The following is a 12,378-nucleotide window of genomic DNA, read 5'->3' on the forward strand; positions in this document are numbered from 1 at the left end:
TTTCTTTAAAGGATGGATAAGACAAGCAATATATTCCCTGTCTAAAGAGGATTTAGGATTTGATTCGTGCCTATAATGTAAGAGTAACTTTGGTTTTATTCGGACATGACACCAACATGTAAAATCATGTCATTACAATTACATTAGGAGGTCCATGTCTGAAAGCAGCATACATTTTTTTATAAATATAAAAATTCTTAATTTTAACAACCTTTCGTTAGTGTGAACAGCTAAAGTACAATGGAGTCTGTCCTCAGGTTTGTGTTCAGTGCTTTATTGTCAGGAGGAGCAGACAGTGGTTCCTTCACACTTAACTAAACGCAGCTGGATGAATCCTTCCGTGTGCGGCTGGTGTGGAGCAGCTCCAACCTGTAACAACACATCAGAGCACAAGAGATGTGATTAGTCAGCTGGGACTGCTCGTGTTTCCTGCTCCACGTTTCTGACCATGAAAGATTTTAAACTGTGAAGACAATGCGAAGCCCTCCAGAAAAAGAAAAAAAATGGTTTAACTACACAGTGTCCCACATTGGAAAGACCTTTCTCTTCACTCGGGCACTTTCTTAAATAAACAGGACGTATTTGTACAGTATGTCTGCTTGTATGTACAGTATGTGTTCTTTTGTGTGTGTATGCATTATTCTCTGTTTATTTGTAAATCTTTGCTGTTTTATGTTGTTTCTATGTACTTCTGAATAATGCAATCTGAACCGCTTTTGTATGATATGGTGCTATACAATATGAATTGAAATATAAAAAATTACAAAGTAAAAAAAATGACATTAAAAGTTAACTTGATAACATTTTTTTTAAATAGATATGTTTTTGGTAATTGATGACATTTTTGTGCATTACTTATTTATTCAAGGTTGGCCATTTTGCTCCCATAAAAAACTATAACAAATATTTCCCTGAACCTTCCTCTCATTGTGATCGTCCTTATTATCCACACAGTGATAAAAGAATGTAAACAGGATTACTTTGGATAAACAACATGGCCCAATAATGTGAACGTTGATCAGACGAGGGTTGCACAGAAACGATGCTTCACTTTACAAGAGGAGAGCACCCATATTAGCCGCTTCCTGTCCTATATTCCTTCATGATGATGTCATATCCTGTCTAGAACAAGAGCCATTGTTTGTCCCCAGGAAGTGAACTTCCCGCCGACGGTTGTTCTTCCATCCGCGGGTCAGTCATTGCAGGCGTGTTTCTCCTACCATGAATATGCTACTCATGCAGGGTGCAAGAGACACAATATGATACATAAATGTCTCAGTCGGTAACGATATGATACCGTGCGACACACAGCCCAAGTGGCATCCTATTTTTGGGCTGTTCCTTTAGTAACTGACTCAAAGCAGGTAGAACAGTTGCACAGCTGTGTAATGTTTGAGAAACTTTTTTCAAAGTTTTACTTAGCAATCTACTAATGCACTACGAATGCTGGACCCTTATAGCGACACATCAATCATTACATTATGTTACATGTAATATTGCATTACATGCTTTTATCCAAAGCGACTTACATACTCAATACTGTGAGCAATCCCCACAGGAGCAATTTGGGGTGAAGTGTCTTGCCCAGGGACACAACGACATGGGTTTGCACTAGTCCACTGCGCCACACGCCTCCAATCAACACTTAAGGTTTCTCCAGACGCGAACAGGGACCGGATGGGACTGAACAACAGCCCCAGACTCTGACTCAGCCCAGCCCACAACAATTGATGCCTTCCATGAAAAGGCAAGAGCCAGCAGCAGTGTCACAATGTTTTGATCTTAACTCAGAATATTATCAATGATATATTTTCTTGATGTGTAAGCAACAACGGTTTGCATCAGAGCTGTCTCCCTATGACACGTGTCAATGTGCAACTTTCATGATGTTTAATCAAAATTAAAAATTAAAATGATAAATGATGTGCCAGTTGTTCTGTGATTCTCCAGAACACACAGGTGGCCAGTCGGCCCCTGAATGCAAGTCAGACATTTTGGCAGCCAAGGCAAATGATTTTCACAGACTCTGCATGCAGGAGACCAACATCGGCCCTGCACAACATCGATCTTTAATCCTGAGAATTACGCCAGTCACAAAAAGGGTTTAAGTTGTTTATTTTCACAGTCTGGATAGTCAGACTTTGAACCCCAAGACTCATTGATATATAAAAGAAGAACATTTTAAATACTTCAATCATCATAAACTCAAATGGCAGCGATAAAAGACGTCAGTCGACATTGGAAACAATGGAGGGAGCGGCCGCCACCGCTGGCCGTCTAATAGACAAAACATTCCCCTGTCTACACATCAAATCCTTTTAAAAACAGTGAAGGAAGGATGTATATAATATATTTAAAGTACTTACACAAAGCTTTGAAATTACAATTAAAGTTACAAGTAAAAGTAGGATAAATATAACTCCTACACATTGCTTGTATTATCCAACCAACCTCTACTTTTTATTAAGTTGAGAAAAAGCAGAAATCCTGAAATGTGTGAAGCTGGCTTCATCTCCATAGCTTTTTCAGTGCATCCCTTTTGTTCTATTATGGTTTGTATAATGAACGTATTGTTTGCTTGTTCCACAGTCCCAGACAATGATGATCATATGACTCCTATGTCTTCAGATCCTGTTGTCTCCCTGACTTGTTTATGTGTTCATTAATTTGTTCACGGATCTGGTGTGAAATCAAAGTGTGAAATCATGTCTTCTGTTGCGTCAGACGCTTAAATGAACACTGTGGACTGCTAACATGCAGCTGCATTAAGCTAATGAGCGTCAATTAATTGTGTTAATGAGCTGCAGTGAAGATCTCTCCTGGAGGGAAACTGATACCCTGTTAACGAGCTGAAGGGGGGGAGACCATCAGATCGGCTAAAAACAGTCGTTAGAGCCGGAGTGTGTGCGTGTGAGTGTGTGTGTGAAGAGGGGGGCTTCCTCCTGAATTGTATCTCTCTGTGGCCCTGACATGCTTATCTCTGACAAGTGAACACACACACAAGACCTTGTCCCAGTGTGTGTGCGTGTGTGTGTGTGTGTGTGTGTGTGTGTGTGTGTGTGTGTGTGTGTGTGTGTGTGTGTGTGTGTGTGTGTGTGTGTGTGTGTGTTGGATCCAGCTGTGGCTTCATATCAGTGACCTCCTGTGGTCCATGTGTGGGTGTGTTTGGGGGAAGGAAGCTATAACTGGTTCACACTAATATCAGCCCTAATGAAGCTCCTGTGTGTGTGTGTGTGTGTGTGTGTGTGTGTGTGTGTGTGTGTGTGTGTGTGTGTGTGTGTGTGTGTGTGTGTGTGTGTGTGTGTGTGTGTGTGTGTGTGTGTGTGTGTAAGCATGAGCTCAGCCTCAAACGGGAAGATGGAGGACACCCATCTCTGTGTGCAATGCCGCAGTTGTAGGAAGCAGGACTCATGTCCGTCAGCAGCAAAATAAGAAGTTGGGTGACAATATTATAGAAAGAGGGAGGTTCGTGTGGCCTAATGGGAAAAACATCAAACATTAAGAGATGACGCCACCACTGTCCCCTGAACTAAACAAAAAATGCACGATTGCATCCCAAACCAAGATCTTTTCCAAAACCTAACCAAGAAGTTGGACTTTTTTCACAGGAAAACAGTAAAAAACGAAAGGTTTGTTTCCTAAATAGCAATGGTTTTTATTCAGTCTGTAGGTTTAGAGAAAGTACATTTGAGATTTAACTGTTCAACAGTATTTACAGAGATAATGGTTACTTACGGGGGATTTTATTAGGAAAATGGCACATGCAACACCGTTGTTCTGAAGATCGAGTAATGTTAGTTAAGTTAGTAGTACAATGATAATATGCAACCATAACTGTAGTAGTTAATGTAAGGTGCCCAATATTTACAAAACTAAATTGATAATTATTTGTTTAGCCTTTCTTGTTATATCGATAATGGTTACTCCTTTGTTCCAAATAGACTTGTTTTCTTCCTCTGAAATGACATTGAAGTACCAGTAGGAACCAGAAGGTATCTTATCGGGGCTTAATTCATACAACTGTAAATCACATTCAGTTTAATAAAGTGTTCCCGACACACAGTTTGAACGACATTTTGACCAATATGTTAATTAAAAAGAGTACAGGATGTTAATTAAAGTGAGAGAATAATGCTCCGTCAGCATCATTACACAGTGTGTAGGAAACCATGCCTGTGTGTAATGAAGCACGAGAGGCGTGTGCATCAAATGACATACTGTGAAGAGCTATGATGGAACAATTAAAACAAATTTGACCTTCATTTTGACAAATCAGACGTTCTTTTCACCGACTGGGGGCCTCTTTTATTCATACATCCTAAACCCTTATCGGGATGGAAACTGATGATGTCAGCGTTAAGACAGAGGCAGCAGTGTGAGGTATTTGACTGCAAAACACACACTGTCACACACACATACATTGACAGCTGTGTTCTCTCCCACTGCTCTTCGACTGGTTTCCAACTGTTGATGATTCATTAACAGACTCTGTCGAAAGTGAAGCTCATTTCCTCCTGACGAGATGCTTTGAGTTAAGACTGTTTTTTTAACATCTGTCCTCTAAATTGTGTCTCGTTATGCTTTGATACACAGTGTCATCGAAGAAACTCGGATGTAGTTCATCATGAAAACAGATCGACACAAAAAGGAAGCGACAAAACTGGGTTTTTTTGTGGCACATGCCACTACTGTCCAGTTCATGCTCATGAAACATGGTGGCTTACCTTAACCCAATATAAGCACAATAGAAGTGTTACATAGTGATGTCATTTTGTTACAGAAGTAAACAGTGGAAAATAAACTCCCTCTGACGTGAACTTTGGTGTTTGCAGACCATTTTCATGCACAAAATCCAAAATAAAACACTGCAGGAAAGGTTAGAAAACCCAATTAAGAAAATAGGGCCCCTTTAAAATGTGTTTTGATGCTTTAAAAGCTACAAAAATACCTATTTTTCCTCAATCTGTGCACCTGAATGTACCTGTAGAACAAGATGCGTCAGTGTTATTTGCAATTAATAGATTTATTTGAGACCTTGGACATCTCTTACACTTAATCGTCATTTGATTATGAGCCAGACCAGATTGTTTGTCACTTTGTTTGATAATATTGTCGTCTAAATCAGAGACCAAATCAGTCCGACTGCTAATGTGTGCGTGGTCATTCAGAACACATCTTCCTGTCATGTGTCCAACTTACCTCTCTGGCTTTCTAGTTAGAGCGGAGCACGACTCCTGACTTTTCCGTGTGTTTTATTTTTATTTTGTTTTTAAGATATATCTGTTGTAATTTATTGTCGTTTATTGTGAATGTAGTAATGTGTTTTTATTACATGTACAGCACTTTGGCTCGACCAAACATCGCTTTTAAATGTGCTATATAAATAAAACCTGATTTGATTTGATTTGATTTTACCTCCAGGACTTTAAACCCATGAGTGAAGACTGACTGTACTTCACCTCTTACTACTGTTTGTCCTTGTGTGATTCTGTAAATGCCCAAGAATCACAGAATCACATGGTGACCTGAATGCACCCTGGCCGTCACAAGGCGCACACACACAAACACACACTTTTATTGCCTCAGCATGATGATGTCGGTGCATAAAAACTCTTTGGTCCAGAACATCTACTGATGAGGTTTTCATGGAAATGAATGATAATATTGTTGCTTTCAAGAACACTTTTCAATGGACTGCCATAACATTTAGTTTAGGGATTCTTGTTCCCAAATTGATGAAATTTGATAACTTTGATGAGTGTCTGTCTTTTGGTCATAATCGGGTCAACATTTTTATATTTCCCATATTATTGTTTATTTATCAAATACCAACAAAACTAATGACATTACCATGACTCAGTGGAAATGATCAAATGTAAGCATGCTAAGCAAAGAGTATAACCATAGTAAGCATCACTTCTGCTAAACATAAGCATGTGAACATGTAGCCATAACAATAACTGTATTGTCCATCACATAATGATACAAATTATCTTGGGTTAAAGTCTCTCGTAACTTAAATGAAAAACACAAACCATGTGATGCAAAGCTGCATTCAGAAGGAGTGACTGTCTATTTGACCTTTAACAAAAATGAATAGTGCAGATGGAAGGTTGTTTGCACTGCGGCAGCCTGGTAGGAGTGGTGAGAGGCTGTGAAGGGTCCTTAATGAACACATGAAGATTGTCTGAGGGTTGGGTTGGAGTGGTACAGGGGATTTTGGTTGCATGGTTGATGACTCATGAAAGGTTTTTTGTTTTGTACTTTGTGAGAAAGTTGAAATGTATGATGCGAGGATTATTTGATTAAAAAATGGATATACTGCTATTAAGATGTCTTCTACCATTCTAGCTTTACAATGTTAAAACCTTCTTAGGAAAACATGCATTGTTGGTTCTTCTTTTAGACCCAGTGTTGTGTGAAGGACAAGTTGTGTTGATTTTAGTGTCCAGGTACTTAAAGATCTTGACTTCTTCGACCCCCTGCCCCTCCAGCCTGAGTGGTCCGACTCAAGCTTTTAGCTCAAAGTGCCGCTATGCATCAGTTCAGCCTCACAGAGCCGTTTGTGTGGCCTAAACTCCAAAAGGAGCCAATATAATCCAACAGAGCTGATGTCATATAGCTTTGGAAACCCCCTTTCCCACCCACACCACGTCAGATTTGAGGATGGGGGGCTGCATTGAATAGTTTAAGTAACTTTCCAAAGTAAACACCCGTTTACAATCAGCAAGATATCAAGTTCTTATTATAAAGAAAGTTTTCCAAAGAACACTCTAAGAAATGTGTCTGTGGTTGGAAAAAAATGACACACTGACTAACTTCCTCCTACTGATGATTTCACATGTAAATACCTTTGTAGCCATGGCGACTGCGATGGATTTCCTCTTTTCTGTTGGACAGCGAGGGACTCTCTAGTTGCTGAGGAAGGCTTTAGCACCCGTTGCCCCCGGCGACAGATGTTGGCTCATCCTCCGTTTCCGTCTCTCCCTGTTCCCCTCGTCACAGGAAGTTCACCTCTGTCAAGGCCTCGCCTGGTGGAAGTGACATCAAAATAAGAGCACTGAAGGCTGACTGCCTGTCAAAATAAGAGTATAAGTCCTTCACCCCTGTCAGAGTGAATAATAACATCCTACACACACGTACACACACACACACACACACCCCAACACACACAAACACAAACACACACAGCTGTCTCCTCCTGAGTTAACCAAGGGAAGCCCCTGCTCTGCTTCTTTGTGATTAGAAAACCTTTACATGTAAAAAAGAAATCTCTCTAGATTATGTTGGAGGCATGGGATGTTATGTTGTATTGTCTGCATTGTCCCAGTTCTGAATGTCAAGAATTGAGATCCAGGTATTACCAATAAGAATTAACTGCACACAATGTAGGAGTTCTTAATACTCAGCTTACCTTATTATAAAGAAAGGAAACATTTGGAAACAACCTGACTCTCCACTCTATGGCTTTTGATGTAACAGTTACTTCTAGCAAGTCTATACTGCAGCGAGGCACTTCAACTTTGTTCTTAGTTCAATAAAGTCAACAGTGTTAAGTCGTAATATACAAATGGCTAAATATTTACTTTGGTTTAATGTATGATGGCTTTTTTTACACCCTCGGCAATGTGTGTCATTTTTAAGACCTCACAGATTCGAGAGGATGTCAAATATTCAAACATGATGTTTGCTGAATGTTATCCTGACAACATCTCTACTGTTCATTCATCTCTCTCCAAAACAACAAGGAAGTCTGTCTGTCTGTGTGTGTGTGTGTGTATGTGTGTGTGTGTGTGTGTGTGTGTGTGTGTGTGTGTGTGTGTGTGTGTGTGTGTGTGTGTGTGTGTGTGTGTGTGTTTTGAATCTCTATTGTAACCATTTTTGTGAATTTCCCATCATGATGTTTATTATCCTGTTTAAAATAAACAAACAGGAAGTGAGACAGAATAGCAGGAATGGGACATCCTGTAAGGTGAGAGGCACATTATGTACCTCCAACCAGTCAGAGACTAGAGCTGCTGCAGTGAGGTCACTTCCTGTCAGCTCAATGCCTTCAGAGGGAAACTCTGAAATCTGCACATGGTTTCCATTCAGAACAAAACTTCTTTCTTTAGTGTGTGTCCCTTTCGCCAATGTAGAAGACAACGAAAGGCTTTGGTTTCTGAGGACTGAAGCAAAACACACACACACACACACACACACACACACACACACACACACACACACACACACACACACACACACACACACACACACACACACAGAGTTTCCTGTATTTATGCAAATGAAGGTTTTACCCCTTACCATTTTTAGAGACCTTGTTGATGAAAATGATGTTGTTGTTTTCGTCTTAGTTGCCAGTAGCGATGTTGACATCGGGGAGAAGTACAGCTGGTGATACTGGAGGCATCGCCACAGCAACACAGCCCCACAATGCCTCTGGAGCAAAACATCTGTTCTGACCAGGGGCGAGAGACCTAGAAAATCAGACCGTCTCTTTTAGTAACAGGATGGATCAAATTGACACATGATTAGTTACTATTGACTCCTTTCAGGTTACCCATTGAGTACCAATCACACAGAGGGCTCTAGCCTGGTCTATTGGCATTTGGGGAGTGTCAGCTCATTTCAGTCTAGTTTATTAAATTGGCTATAATCTATACTATAAATGGGCAGGAAACTTTACTTCAGCTTAACAGTTTATTTGAAAGAACCGCTTCCAAAAGGATTAGGTTCTGCCTAATACTTAATATGTTCTGATCCTCTGCTACATTATAAACCATCGTGACTCTCCGGTATGTTTCAGTTCTGCTTTCTGTCCCCAGAGTTCAAAACTAAACATGCAGCAGCTCTCAGTTTGTAAGCTCCATATATCAAAAGAACAAATTCCCAGAAATCTGCAACTCAGTTCCTTAAAACACAGTTCTGTTTGTGCTGACTTTTCATTTAATCAAATAACAATTCTTGAATGATTTATTATAGTTACTTGAAATAGTTGTTTTAGAAATGCATCAGCATTCTTCGAAATGTTTGAAAGTCATGGAGAGGAACTAAAACATGTTTAGTTTTTATACTTATTTGACTAATTAAGCCTATTTTCCGAGTGGGGAATTCATTTTTCTGATGATCCTGAAGGCAGCACAACTGATGCACATGAAGGAAATCCAATATTAGAGCTTTGTAACACCTTTTTTATGACACTTCAAATACACGTTACAAGGTGCTCTACAAGAATTTAAAAAAAAGTTTTAAATACATACAGTAGCAACTGTCTGGTAGTATCATAAAACAAAAGGAGATGGGCTGCTATAAAACAAATACATAACAAATGTTAAAAAGCAGGACGGACAAAATAAAAACCACTGGAAATAGCTGAGCTCAAATCTTCACATCTGAAATATGAATTTAAATAAACATAACAGATTTATTTCCTTATTATTCTCTTGTATACATTTCATTCTCTCAAGGAACTTCTCCACTGCAGAGGAACGTATCAATACGCACTTCTGGAGAAACTAGTTCCAGCAAATCAGCTGAGTGATGAAGTCATGAGAGATCAGAGAGAAAACAGACAAACACGGAGGTCAGATGACAAATATGAATCAGGTCGTATACTGTTTGTGTTTGAATTCCATGTCTAATCAACGTTTAAATTCATCCTTCCTGTCCACAGTTCTCATGGTGGCCGTGGGAGAGACTGACTGACTGACTCACACAAACAAAAGTGGTTTTCAGTCGTATTTAAGGAGTTAAGAGAATGAGCAGTAAGTTCATGCAGTACCTAAAAAGAAATACTTATAACTTAAGTTCAACTTACTCAAACAAACGAATTACTTCCTCCTTTTCGATAAATAACAGATGATGAGATTTTTATAACAAATATAACTATACATAAGTAGGTTAAATAGTTAAACTCTACTTCTGCTGCTTCTACTTATACTGAGCAGGATATACAGTTACTATCTGCAACATCAAAATGATATGTATTAAAGCATCGGTAGTTATAATGCGGTACTTCAATTTTCACTATTGAAATTGGACATTCTATTGTACTTAACTTTTAGTCTACTTAATTTTATGATTTTGAGCGTAGGACTTCTACTCTTCCTATTTCAAAAACGTTTTATTGCAAGGATGTTTAAAGAGTTTTTATATATGAATTAAAGTTACTTATGATTACATTTGGACTACTTTTGTCATTAATAATGTTCCATGACTGCAGCAGGAGGCAAACTTAATTATTAAATCTGAGAGAAGCAGGACAGGAAACCGTTTTTTTTCCTCCAGCAGAAACAGAGAAATATACAGAACACGTGTTGTTGGTGTTTCAGCTCTATTGTTCTGTATGTCCCAGATCTGACAAAGCTAACTGTATTAATGAAGAGGAGGCTAACACACACACACACACACACACACACACACACACACACACACACACACAGACACACACACACACACACACACACACACACACACACACACACACACACACACAGTGCAGTGTTTGGTTGTTGGACAGCAGAATGGCGCTCTGTTGTCACATCTGCAGCTCTGTGCAGTTTCCCTCTTACGGAGTTGAAAGGTTATTCCACCACTGGGAGGTCAGAGGTCAAGGATCAACACAGCCACCCCTCCCTCTCGGACGTCTCACAGCTTAAACTTGAGTCTCGTCAAAGAGGTCTCGCTGCAGTTTATGACCTTCTTTGTTCTCCTCAGCAAACTCAGCAGTGGAATGTAATGAAGTACATTTACTCAAGTACTGTACTTAAGTAATATTCTGAAGTACTTGTACTTAAACCTAGTATATTCATTTTGTTGCTACTTTATACTTCTATTCTTACTGTACTAGTTCAGATTATTAGCAAATCAACTAATAATAAAACTTCAGGTCAAGATATCCAGCAGCAGTGTGCTTCAAACTAGTCCACCTTCACTTTAATTCATCAGTTAACATAATTCAGTAATTGAATGGGCCATTACGCTTAACAAGTACTATTACTTTTGGCACTTAAGTTTATTTTAATGGCAATACTTTTGCAGTTTTTTGAGTGTTTTTAGAGTTTAGTATATTTCTACTTTTACCTAAAAATATAATATGAGTAGGCTACTTCTCCCACCACTAAATATGACTTGTTATAAACTGTACTTAGTGCAGAGTTTAACCATGACAGACTCTGTTCCAACTTAAATATACAGACGATACAGGCCTGTGGTTTCAAAAACAGATGTTCTTTCTTACAGCCAATGTCCGACTGAGTGCGTTCATCTCCACAATAAATCAGCTCATTTACACCATGTAGCCTGACCTGTTCTCCAGAGGCTTTAACGCTTTAAATATTGTGATGGCACGAGATGAGATACTGTCAGATAAATGTACTCCAAACACTCAATCTCATTTTCACACCTTATGCCTGTAAATGCAAATTAGAAAAAAACGAAACTACTTTGCAGACTTATAAACTGAATAAACTTTAAACAGTATATACATGTGCAAAGTAGTTCCGGTTTTAAAGTATCCTTTGTTATGATTTTACTGGTGGTAGTTTGGTCTATTATAATGTATTCTAAGTTATGTTTTTATATTTAATATTGACTAATCTATAGATACATGATGGATATTAAGCTTTCTAGTGTTGTGTGTGTATATGTATTTATTTATTGATATTGATAGCATAATTATTTCCCAATTTACAATCAATGTATGTATGTATCTATGTATGTGTGTATCTATCTATCTATCTATCTATCTATCTGATAAGATAATCCTTTATTTTCCCACAGAGGTGACATTTGCAGTGTAAAAGGAGCAAGTAAATGGATAGCAGTGAGCATGAAAAAGGCAAAACAATTATGGGAAACCATTTTCAAATCCATGTAGAGCTGAGTGGAAAGTCTGTTGATAATTCCCTGTAGGTTTGTCACTCCGAGCGGCCCCGTTAACATTACTCATTTTATCCATCTGATCTCAGTGTTTCTTACTCATTCTCACTGACTCACTCGCTTTCTCAGCTGGTTCAAGTTATAGAGGAGCAAACGAGCCAGGTTAAAGGCTCTGAGCTAAAAATAGCTACTTGTAATCTTGACTGAGTTTAGTCACACTAAACAAATTCACAAAGACAATAAAAAGATGCAGGAAAGGATTGTGCATAAACACATCAAGATAATCAGATGTTGTTTTATCTGTAGGCACAGTGCTTCTGCTGCCAAGGAACTGGATGAGAACTCTTCTAATGTTGGTTCACACATCAAGAACTCTTCAGCCCAAAAATAATCTTTTGTGTTTTAATTGAGAAGAAATCTCTGTTGCATCCCAACACAATCATCCAGCACTTACGTGTGTTGTTAGCTGTTGGCATCAGACAGACAGTCATCCTCGCC

At 38.8% G+C, this 12,378-nt stretch overlaps 1 long non-coding RNA gene across 1 annotated transcript; it reads right to left on the reverse strand.

Moving 5' to 3' along the window:
* Positions 1 to 222: 222 nt before the first annotated feature.
* Positions 223 to 8,445, reverse strand: LOC117481338. The gene is made up of 3 exons (XR_004555714.1): positions 8,305 to 8,445; positions 6,852 to 7,031; positions 223 to 369 (listed from the first exon to the last, which is right to left on the reverse strand). It is a non-coding gene; the product is annotated as an uncharacterized LOC117481338 (long non-coding RNA).
* Positions 8,446 to 12,378: the final 3,933 nt, after the last annotated feature.

This window comes from Trematomus bernacchii, unplaced genomic scaffold, assembly GCF_902827165.1.
Source record: "Trematomus bernacchii unplaced genomic scaffold, fTreBer1.1, whole genome shotgun sequence".
NCBI lineage: Eukaryota > Metazoa > Chordata > Actinopteri > Perciformes > Nototheniidae > Trematomus > Trematomus bernacchii.